The sequence below is a fragment of the Coptis chinensis genome, chromosome 4 (assembly GCF_015680905.1).
Source record: "Coptis chinensis isolate HL-2020 chromosome 4, ASM1568090v1, whole genome shotgun sequence".
Lineage (NCBI taxonomy): Eukaryota > Viridiplantae > Streptophyta > Magnoliopsida > Ranunculales > Ranunculaceae > Coptis > Coptis chinensis.
In genome coordinates, this window is record NC_141459.1 from 22,733,064 (window position 1) to 22,743,912 (window position 10,849).

At 38.4% G+C, this 10,849-nt stretch overlaps 1 long non-coding RNA gene across 2 annotated transcripts; it reads left to right on the forward strand.

The window, feature by feature from the left end:
• Nucleotides 1-255: 255 nt before the first annotated feature.
• Nucleotides 256-2,798, forward strand: LOC147502670 (uncharacterized). Of its 2 annotated transcripts, XR_015220039.1 has the most exons (6): nt 256-706; nt 799-878; nt 1,344-1,415; nt 1,538-1,639; nt 1,759-1,833; nt 2,341-2,798. It is a non-coding gene; the product is annotated as an uncharacterized LOC147502670 (long non-coding RNA). The 2 variants fall into 2 exon arrangements; XR_015220038.1 differs by having other exon boundaries at nt 256-878.
• Nucleotides 2,799-10,849: the final 8,051 nt, after the last annotated feature.

Below are 10,849 nucleotides of genomic sequence, written 5' to 3' on the forward strand. Positions count from 1 at the left end.
ATCAGCTATCCCTAAAAATGGCCCTAATGTTATAAGTATTGGGCTTGTCGAGAACAAAATGTTAAAGCTCAAGCTCAAAACAAACTATCCGATGCCAGAAATTGCGAAGCTCTGGTTTGACTATCATTATCCTACTAACGGTGATTAGGAAACGTATTTTCAACCACGCTTTGATGCATACAAGAAGGTTGCTGGTACAATTCCTAAATCCCAAGGGAAAAAGCGTGGTAGTGGTGGAGTTTGATAGACTGGATAGGAGCAGTTTTACTTCCTTGTTTTGGTTTCTTAAGATTTATTTCGTTGGTGTAGAGAAGTTTCTAGTTTATGTTGTCTTTATTTCAACTAGGTGTTTGGACAGATAGTCCTCTTTAGTGGTCTTTCATTAGTGTCAATAAGTACAATATTATAATTTTTGAATTTGAGTTATTTTGTTTGTTTATAGTCTTTCTTTAGTGTTGATGTATTAGTACCCTGTTTTCCTTGTTACTATATTTTCTATAGGTTGTTGCCTGCTATCATTCCTCCTGTTTCTACAGGTCCATTGTAATAGAGCCACCATTACTCGCTAGCACTGCAGCATAGGAGTCTACCTCCAATCAATCCTAATCCAATTGCATTCCATAGCTTTCTCAACGCATGTATAAGGCTAAGACTTGACTGGCCGGAGGCGTACTATAGGAAAGGAGTTGCATGGGCTACACTAAAAGTGAGTGAATTTTCTTAATCTTTCCATCATCCTTGAAAATATGTGCTCATATCTCAACTGGGGATTTGCTAATCTATACTGCGGAAGTGCAGAAATTCAACTTGGCACCAAATGCATTCTCTGAGGGTTTGAGGCGGGATCCTGAAGACAAAGAACTCCAAATTGCTTTGAGGTTTAAGTTATATCTGTACTAACACTTACACCCTCATTCTTGATATTGCTAGCAGGGATTTGACCTAGGAGTGCCCTGTACTTCACTGGACCTTTAGAAAAACGTGAGATGTACCATTTGTGTTAAAAAAAAAATCTATGCAATACTTATATTTATTAAATTAATAATAATATCCTTAAAATTTATTGATTAAGCTAAAGGACTTCAGCAACTAAGCAGCTATGCTAGTAGTTGTTGGACAGTTCCACTGCAGGTTTCCAGGTTAAATAAACTCTAATGTTATAATTTCCTTGAGAAATATTTTGTTTGTTAATATGTTATTTTGACAAACCTACAGTATGCGATTAGCAGGCAACACAGTACAACTAACACCTACAACTAACACAGTACAAATTTCTTCTTTCCAAGTTTTGAGGGTAAGTACCTTAGTGTGGATTTAATTTTTAAAGGAATAATGGTCTTCAGGTAGCTGCTGTAACCCTTTCAGAATTAGGAGAATATGGCCAAGCTACTTCTCTACTTGAGAAATTGTCCAAGGTTTGCTCCGCTCTTGTTCTCAATTATCAGTGAGTAGAACCCAAGTAGAATTTGCTATATATATCCAGTTGTTTGGACAGTTCTGGAGGTTACTTTCCAAAAAATTTACTTTTGTATTTTAGGAAAAGCCAAGCGATCCTGATGTTTATCGTTTACTTGGCGAAGTTAAATATGAGCTCAAGGATTATGAAGGGAGTGTTGCTGCCTATAGGAGTTCTGCATCTGTCAGTGGTTTATGAAATTTGAGATTAAGTTTACAAATCTTGCTTTCGCTTAAATCAAAAGTATTGGCTTACTTCTGAATTCTGACCAGATCCCACAAATGTATTCTCACTTATGCTAGGTGTGTGAATCTATTAACTTTGAAGTACTGCGTGGTTTCACAAATGTGCTTCTTGCAGCTAACAAACCAGATAAGGTTTGTTACTAGATTGCTACGTTTTTTTGTGTTGTTTTTTTTCCCTAGCTTTTGCAGTGGCATATCCACTTCTTTGCTTCTGCCTCCTCATGTATGAAATAAGCTAGTGTCTTAAAACAAATATGAAATAAGCTAGAACATCTCTTGGAAGTTGACTCCATTGATCTTGGTTCTCACCTTCTTCATTGACTAATACTAAAATGTAGATGGTTCTTGTTTTCTAAGCCAATCAATACGTTAGGAAGAACGTTAACATAACTCGATCTAGGTCTTACACACAGAACATTTTCTTTCAATCTACTCTATTGTATGTGACCCTTTTGCATACATCACTTGGAATCCTTACTAACTAATTATATAAGTCTAGGATCACAGTATGGATTCTGTTCCTTCTTTCCAATCTGTACATATTATGCCCATCCAGGAAGTACTTATGTCAGAAAACACAGATTACGGACCTCGTCATTCATGTTGAATTTTTTAACCTTCTTGTTAACCTTGATTCAGGGAACCAGAAATACGATTTCCTGGATGTGCGGCAAAAGTTCAGAGAAGGGGCTTCTGTAAAAGAAGATTTAAAAGTTGGTGAATGTATACCAGACGACAGCCAGGCCGATTCCAAAGGTGGGGTCAAAGTGGACGAAAGTGTACCAGATAACAATCAGCCGTCCTCAAAAGAGGAAGTCAAAGTGGTAGAAAGTGTGCCAGAGGACAGCAGCCACAAGGATAGCAAAGAAGAGGCAGAACATAAGGATAATGAGGGAGAGCGTCAACCTAAATCTCCAATTTACAGTTTTACATAGTGGTCATGTTGAATGGACAATGTCCTACTCTGTACATACTTTCTTCTTGAATTTTACAATATATCCTAGATGATTTAGTTGCAAGTTGTGACCCACTGTTGGCTGTTTACTTCCTGTTTCTAATTCTTCATTCTGTACTAGAGAAATTGAGAAAGTACGTTGTTGACCTTATTTTGTGTTGTTGTTTATAGTTTTTCTTGGGTCCTATTACTGACCGACCCCAATTTGTGTTGGGCAGACCCCGAGTTGGGCCGGGGTCTGCCCATTGTGTTGGGCGCAACTCATAAATCATACACCCCCAAACTAAATACCCAAAAATTGGCAAACCGGCAACCCCACAAACACAAACATTCCATTTCGATTTAGCAATTTCTGCTTCAAATCCTCGATTTCGCGCTCGACCAAAACCCACAAACACAAACACTCGATTTTGATTTCGCGATTTCTGCTTCAAACCCTCGATTTCGTGCTCAACTAAAAACCCACAAACACAAACTCTCGATCTCAATTCAATTAACAAAGTACGGAATTATCTCTTCTCTTCAAACACTCTTTGTAACTGTTCATCACTACACAGAGAAACTCAGTTGGTGTCTTTGAAACTATACTACTTATATAACTCTGTTTCAGGTAACTGTTCTATCTTTCTATATATATATATATATATATATATTTTATAATGTTATGTTTGATTCAATTCTTTTGAATTCTAGACACCCATTTTGTTATATGTTTTGAGCTACTTGTTGCTTTCCTTAGTACGCTTTTTGATAAAATGGTTGAGAAAACTGTGGTTTCTTGGGCAACTATGATTGGTGCAAAAGAACCCCGAAATGATTTTAACAAGCCCCGAGATGGTGTCTTTCTTTGTTGTTATCCTTATTGTATGTTTTCGATTACCTTATTAATCTACTTTGTTTACACGGTTATGGGTAGTTATGCTATTGGAAGAATGGTAATTATTTGACTATTTAGAATTTAATATGGTTTTAAGTAATCCCTTTTTGCCTTGTACTAGAAGGCAAAAGGAGGGCTGATCCAATAAATTAGCACCTCCCAAACTCGAAAAGATAAATTTAACGACTAGCATGCCACAAAAAATCTACCTAAACAATATTAGATCTAGTGAGGTCGATTTGAGCTAGGAAGTAAAGACTAAATAGTGAAAAGAAGTGGCAAGTACCTTCGCGGCTTCAAAGAATTCGCTATCACGAAAAAAAGCCCAATCCTTTAGTATAGTAAAACCCTTCACTTTCCATGAGCTTGAAACTTCAATATACCACCATCATTTTACCAGGTCGGTCCACTAACCTATTATGCCAATCAAACTTAGGTTCAACATCATGTGAAACGAGGTTATACCAATGATGGTTAGTGGTTCCTAAAGGATTGGAACCTTTTGTGAACATATAAAACTTAGAACCATCATTTACGAGGTCCAATCCTTTAGGAACCTATCATTGATTTAATCAATCTTCGTTTCATGCTTGGTTTTCTTAAGTCGGAGCAACCTTTATTTTCACAGGTTTGTTTCTTCCATCTTCAACCAAATATTTCACACTCTCTAAACTTTTCACTAAAACTCCTTAAACACACATCAGGTAAATTCTCTCCCCAATTTCGGGTTCCAAACCATTTTCGATTGTAGTTGATAATTGTGATGTAGTTTTTTTTTTTTTTTTTTTATGTGTATTCCGCAAAAGATTTGAACTTTTGATGATTTATTAATGTTCACTGTAATGTGTATTGTATAAAATGGACTAGTTTATGGTTTAATTCAAACTGTTTTCTGTTATAGAATTCTTTGTGTTGTTAAATTGGAATAAGGAGAGTTAACTAGCTATCTCATTATATGGCATGGGTTATTTGATGGAATATTGTAATGAATGTATTCAAGCATTCATTCATAAGAGGCTTACTATTTCGGCACTATATCTTTGGACAATACTATGTGAGTAATTGTAATGTATTACAATACAAACAAACGTCGACGTCTTGACACGGAAGTGTAGTAGCATATGAGTCCACTGAATTGGTGGATATTGAGTGAAACCTTATCCAACAAAATAGTTCTTGTAGTTACTTGTGTTACTAGCTAGCACGATAGATTATGTTTATTTAAGACTTCAAAGTCAGTAGGGGATGGGACCAAAATGCATGTGTTTCTGTAAGTAGAACTCCTAGCATAGAAGAATAATTGACTAAAGTGGATGGTTCGTGAGAAATGAATAGTTTTATTGAACAACAAGTATTTGTGCTGTTAATGGAATCAAACCTATTGTTTGTGTTCCTTGGTGTTGATTTACTTTGTTGGTGTTCTGGTTAATAAATTGTTGAAGTGAATTGACATTGAAACTACTTTTTTTTTAAAGTAAATAGATGAACTTTTGACAAAAACAAGAGTGAAGGCTAGTGAAATTGGGATTCTAGTAGTGAATAGCAGCCTATTTAAAGTAGGGGATGTAGACCTTGCCAAGAATCTCCTAAAAGTAGGTTCCCTTTGAATTTTTCTTTTTGTTTAAGAATTCCTCTTAATCGTGAAGCCATCATCATGCATGCATGCATGAGAGGGATATTGTTGTCACAATTGTGCTTCCATGCTTGGTGCCGGCTTACCGGCTATATGAAATTATGGAACAAATAAGTATAGTGAATGCCTCCTATTTTTAACTCCTATTTATTTTGTAGCAATGCCTCGAACAAAGAATGTGAATGTGAAGAATGTAGCAAAAAGTGTTTTCACGGGTGCTAAGAAGTTGTTAGGTGGGGGGGAGTAGTAGTTCGGGTCGCAAGGAGCCTGAGAAAAAGAGAGAAAGGGCAACAACTACCTCGGCATCAGTCCAGTAGAGGGATCGGAAAGCCGGATGATCCCAAAGAATGTAGTAAAGTGGTGTAGAGTTAGGAAATCAAAAGAGAAGAAAGCAAACAGTTATGAGTGATGTAGATTTAGATGTAGATATAGATTTAGATATAGATTTAGATTTAGATGAAGATGAAGATGTAGATGTAGATGATGTAAATATGGATCGTGGGAAGAGTGTAGCTGTAGGTGATGATGAAGAAGATGATAGTGAAGAAGATGACGAAGAAGGTGTTAATGACGCGGAGGATGAGGAGGACGCGGAGGATGAGAAGGAGGAGGATGATGATGATGAGGAAGTCCCTGTACCTGTACCTCCAGTGAATATTGTGAGAAAGTCCAACAATGACTTGGAGTTCCAGAGAGGTGTTTATGGAGGTGGCCCTCGTGTGTCACATCTGTTATATGACTATGCGGTGCATGTGGCTCGCGATATTTGGGAGGGGCAGGTAATATTATTATATATTGTCTATTAGTATTTAAATTTTGTATTACGAAACCTTGTGCATACATTAATACTAAGTTTTTATTGTTTTAGGCGGAGCGAGGGGTGTTGAAGTGTCATGGGCACCGAACAAGTTGGTACAATGGGATATCGTCGGGAGAGTGTTGGACCGTTTCTAATTTTCATGTGGAGCTTCAAAGGACCGGCTTATGTGCTCTGGTCTTAGGTGTAAATAAGCATCAGGATCCTGTGTTGGTCTCTGCGTTTGTGGAGAGGTGGCATTCGGAGACCAACACGTTTCATATGCCGTGGGGTGAGATGACAATCACATTGGACGATGTTTCCCAACTCTTAGGAGTTCCGATCAGAGGCAAAGCAGTGACTGGGGACACTGATTTGACCCTGGAACAGACAAAAAAACTCCTCCACCAAGGTCTTGGCATACCCATGGACAACATAGATGCGGAGATGAAATCCAATAAGTTCACTTCCAAAGTTAGGATGGATTTCTTGATGAAGCAGTTTGCTGGGAAGGTGACGGATGAAGATTTACGGGATGAAAATGGGGTTGTTGTGAAGAAGGCGTCAACCCAAAAAGAGTTGCGATTTGCTGTGAGAGCTTATTTGTTGTTTTCTTTGGATGTATGCGCCTTCACCGACATCGTTTGGAACTGTAGTTCCGTTTGTTATCCGAGATCGCTTATGAAATTTGCCCGGATCGGAGACTACTGGCGTGGGGTCTTTACCGGCTTACTTATGCGGGGGGTCTTGGGACTGCCACAAGTGCCAAGGTGAAGGGTGTTTCGGCTATTTCACTCTCCTACGGTATTAGTTTTTTTTTTTTTTTCTTTTCAATGTCAATTTTATATATCTATTACAATATTGGCGGGTGTCTATATTAATCTAGGCATGGATTTATGAGTACTTCCGGTGTTCGGGCCATTCCCAAACGATGACTATCGGTTGAGCATGTCGCGTACTCATAAATACTCGGTTACTTCGTCTTTTTATGCTAACCACAACAATTTGCATTGAAGCATACCCGGCGATGATTGATAATATGACTTGTACCGATGTAAGCATTTTTGTATATAAATAGTTTTATTTATTAATTGATATTATTAGTATGTGGTTAATGATTAATTTCCTCGATCATATGCTATTTGATAGGTTGAATGGTATCCCTATTGAAGTCCGAGCTATCTGGACGGTGGATGAAATAGCATTTTCGAGGGATTTATATGCTTTCTTGATAATGTCGAAAGCGTTATAATGTTTCGAGGGGTTCGTCGTCGGTTGGGTCATATGCAGTTTGTACCTTGAGATCCCCCAAGACCAAAGACCTCGACGCTGAACTACTTCGACGCCGTGCGATGTGAAATTTAATGTTGTGTCTTCCTATTGGAGTAAATGGCAGAATCACTTGATACAACTTGAACATCGAGGACCCATTCCGTCTTATCCATGGGAGTGTGTTAGTAGATACATGAGTTGGTACGAAAACAATAGCTATATTCGAATGATAAACCCTGATCATCTTAATCTCTACTCCCTACAGAGTCTTCCATATCATAATCTGGTGAGTTAATACTTTACAATGTTAATTTTTTTTGTTTTTTATTTTGTTTTGTTTTGTTTTGATATTTTATAAATGTAAATGTATATACTAATGTAGTTTTTCGTTTTAATTTTGACAGCACCCCGTCGTTGATGAAATTTCTCGTTTGCTCAATCAAGGCCTGCAATTGGGTGGGACTGCGATTCCAGACGATGCACGGAACGAGTTCATGGAGGCATACAATTTGACCGGTGCAAGTTCATTGGCTTAACGATATCGTTAAGGAGCATTGGATTTAGCAATGTTGAATTTGGTTAGTTTAGGGTTTTCTTGTGTTGAGCATTGGCGTCTTGTTGAAGTCTTGTTGAGTCCGGGGTGGAAATGTGTTATAGAGCTTGAGAGATTGAGTGTCTTTCTTGAGTCTGGAAATGTGTTATAGAGCTTGAGCTTGAGTCTAGGGTTTATTGTGTTGTTATCACGATTGACTAACCATTTTCTGAAGTTTTAATTCTGTTATTGCTATGTTTACTTATGCTTTTGTAACAAAGATGCTTATAGAGAAAAATCAAGTGATAACATTTTATTGTTGCTAAAACTCAGAGATTTTTGTGGGATATGTGGAATACTTGTTGAATCTAAGTTTTGTAATCTAAGTTTCATATTCGACTTCGCAGGTTTTGTTAGTCCGTTTACAGAGATTACCAGATATGACATTTCTTGTGTTGAGTCCTCCATCTTTGTTATTGTCAAATTTTTGGAATATCTTCTTCACTTTCTCCACTCTCATTTCTCTTATGCCATGTATAAAACATTGATCAATTGCCAAAACACGAAACATCCATTTTTTTGCCAAAACACGAAACAACACACAACATCTAAACTTGGAAAAAAAAATGACTTGCTGTTTTTTTGCCTCTTGGATGGTGTGGCCACACCGTCCAAGAGGCAAAAAAACAGCAAGTCATTTTTTTTTCCAAGTTTTAGTTTCAAACGACATGGCCACGCCGTTTGAGACTAAGTCCAAACGGTGTGGCCGCCACACCGTCCAAGAGGCAAAAAAACAGCAAGTCATTTTTTTTTCCAAGTTTTAGTTTCAAACGACATGGCCACGCCGTTTGAGACTAAGTCCAAACGGTGTGGCCACACCGTCCAAATGCCAAAAAAACAGAGAATTTTTTTTGCCAAGTTCAAATCTCAAACGACATGGCCACACGTTTTGGACTTAGTCTCAAACGGTGTGGCCATGTCGCTTTTAGACTAATTACAAGCGACATGGCTACACCGTTTGAGACTAAGTCCAAACGGTGTGGCCACACCAATCAAATGCCAAAAACAGCAAGTCATATTTTTCCAAGTTTTAGTTTCAAAGCGACATGGCCACACCATTTGAGACTAAGTCCAAACGGTGTGGCCACACCGCATCAAATGCCAAAAAACAGCAAGTCATATTTTTTCCAAGTTTTAGTTTTTCAAGCGACATGGCCACACCGTTTGAGACTAAGTCCAAACGGTGTGGCTACACCATCCAAATGCCAAAAAAACAGAGAATTTTTTTTGCCAAAAGTCATTTTTTCCAAAATCAAACAAACATACATACATCGATACAATTAATTCGACAAAAAAATACCATCAAATTTAAGAAAATTTTATCAAAAACAAAATTACAATTCCAACCACATGAACATTAATTACATAGACTTATTCCTAGTCAACATCTATTATTGGTATTTCGGCCCCATCATTAGTGTGCTCGTCTTCCAATACTAAACTGGGAATATTCAATGTCGTAAATTGCGCTTGTCTTGCTTGTAATGCAGTATCCCAACTATCTGCAATTAAGTGTCGAGCTCTACGCCATCTTCGCGATCGGTTTTGGAACCGGACAATCATCAACAAGTTCAACATGGACAAAATGACATCCCAGATGCGTAAAAGCGGTACCCAACACTTTCTTTACTCTCGGGGATTTGTTTGGGTTTCGATTGGCAAAATAAGATGGCAGTACATACTTCCTAAATGTACAAGGATGACATTAAATCTCGAAGCAAATAGATATCCAAAGAAAGGGCATGCTCATCCACTTTACGAGGGGTGCCCAACCGCATTCATGGGAAATTGTAGGTTTCACGTACCTAATCTCACTTTGAGTGTACAATGTACAATTATAGGGGAGGTTGTCATTAAGTTCTTGTAACAACTCATTTTTCATCCACGACCACTCTTCCGACTTCTTCCTAATGCAATGCACATTGCTCTATACCAAGAATTGCCATCACCCACGGGGTCATCCACTTTAACAATATATTTGTGCGGTTCTTTTGGAATGTCCAAACCGTAATGTCTCGGCTCCTTCGGGGATGCCAATGTCTAACTTTTTGTGGTGATTTTTAGAAGAGTTATTCCGTGGTGTGGTTGTTTTAGGTGGTAAAGGTGATTTTTAGAAGAGTTATTCCGTGGTGTGGTTGTTTTAGGTTTAAAGGTGATTTTTAGAAGAGCGTGGTGTGGTTTTTGTAGCAAAGGTGGTTTGGAGAAGACTTCTCTGCCGCAGTGGGTTTGGAGTAGCTTGGAATTTATGAGAAGGCTTGGAATTTGGCATATACATTACGATTGTTCGCGACGAGACCCACTCTTCATGCTCACGTTGGGAATGTTCAAAACCGGATGAATCTCGTTTTGAAGAGTTCTCATCCCTCGGTTGAAGCTTTTCTCTTGCAGCTACCCTTAGGCCGACCTTTGGTTTTCGCCTCCCCTCATGAGGTGGTTCTAGCCATGTAGTTTCCGCACGCAATCTCCATAAGTTTTCTAACCATAACCCTCGCGCTCTTCTTCGAAGCCATTTCATACCTTTTCATAAACATATCCATCGAAGGTCTACAATCGGGACCAACACCCACCGACACACTTGGAAAAAGATGAGTTTTCCAAAAAGGGATCGATAGCACTCAAAGATATGGAGCGTTCTTGCTTTTGAAGTTCAATGATTTCGTGAGCACATGACAATCCATGACTGGTGCGCAAAATAACACCCACAAATGAATTGAGTCTTTAGCAGGCACAGCTTACACGGGTATCTAGTTCTTCATAAAGCAAGTCCAAACATTTTCTTGAGACCAGGTTTCTGAGTTCATGAAATAAAGGAATCCGGTGGTGGTGCTGGGTTACAATCAGACTCTTCTCGAACGTACCTCTAATCTCAGACAGCTGGATCTCTAAAATCGGGTGGATCAAGTAAAACATACTTAGAAAATCATGTATGTTTGTGTTTCCTATAACACGTTTCACCCGAAAGCATGAGACCTTCGACTCTATTAGTCGCGTTGTACTCCCCAAAGTGAATGTGTTGATCCGTC